Genomic DNA, 1,003 nt, shown 5'->3' with positions numbered 1-1,003 from the left:
ACAGTTGCAAGGATGGCTCTGCCATTGATTGTGGCAGTAGTAGAAATCATCATCCCTTCCACAGCCAGACTTGTACCTTTCCTCTATGACATTGATGGCACTGATGAAGTACAGCAGCTTCTTCTTCTTTGTTTTCAACTCAGTCACCTCCACATGCTGCTCCTGCAGAGGCGGGTAATAGTGCTGAATAAGATATTACAAATAAATAGAAGTTAGTTGATCATGTACCACATAAAAACACAAAGAAAGGGAACATATGTGCCCAACCTGGCACAACACCCACAGTGATGGAGCAATGTCCTTGTTGAACACCAGCAACACCAACAACCTGAGGATGTCTTGCATTACTTCGTCCATCAGCCCATTGTGTTGCTGACAAAGCTCCCAGAGGTCCTTGTTCTTCTTGTTTATTAAGTGAGAAACCTTGGTCCTTTGTTGACATGGGTGTCTCTGTTTATATGTAAAAGTATAAGTGAAAGCTTATAAAATTAAAGAATAGAACCTTAAACTTGTGGTCATTTGAAATGAGAGGTCACAAATGACTGTGGAATTTTTGTTGTGCTAAAATCGTGTGAGATTTGACATTTTTGATTTATAGGGCAGTTTGGAAGATTTGGATCTGCACATGTGATTTTGACATGCAAGACTGCTGCATATAAGTGATATTGAGAGACTTGAGATGAAAATGATTTCATAAAAACTTGGAATTTGTGGAGTTAAAAGTGATTTTAGCAGCTTGAAATGGAGTGGAATTTTAACTTCAGGAATAGTGCTCTAATTCAGCACAAATGTGAAGAATGAAGTTCTGTCTGTGAGTGCAACTGACTGAATATGGTGTGAGGTTGTACATGAACCAGAAGTGAGGGCACCATGTTGGCCACTGACGGAATTGATGGAGGGGGTGAAAGCAAAAGCAAGGTGCATTTGGAGGTTGTTCCAAGCAGCACTGACACAAAAACGGTAGAGTCAGTATTTACTTTGTGCCAACATGTCTGTGATAAAC

The sequence above is a fragment of the Acanthamoeba castellanii genome (genome assembly GCF_000313135.1).
Source record: "Acanthamoeba castellanii str. Neff unplaced genomic scaffold scf7180000084750, whole genome shotgun sequence".
Classification (NCBI taxonomy): domain Eukaryota; phylum Discosea; order Longamoebia; family Acanthamoebidae; genus Acanthamoeba; species Acanthamoeba castellanii.
This window is presented reverse-complemented; position numbering follows the sequence as displayed.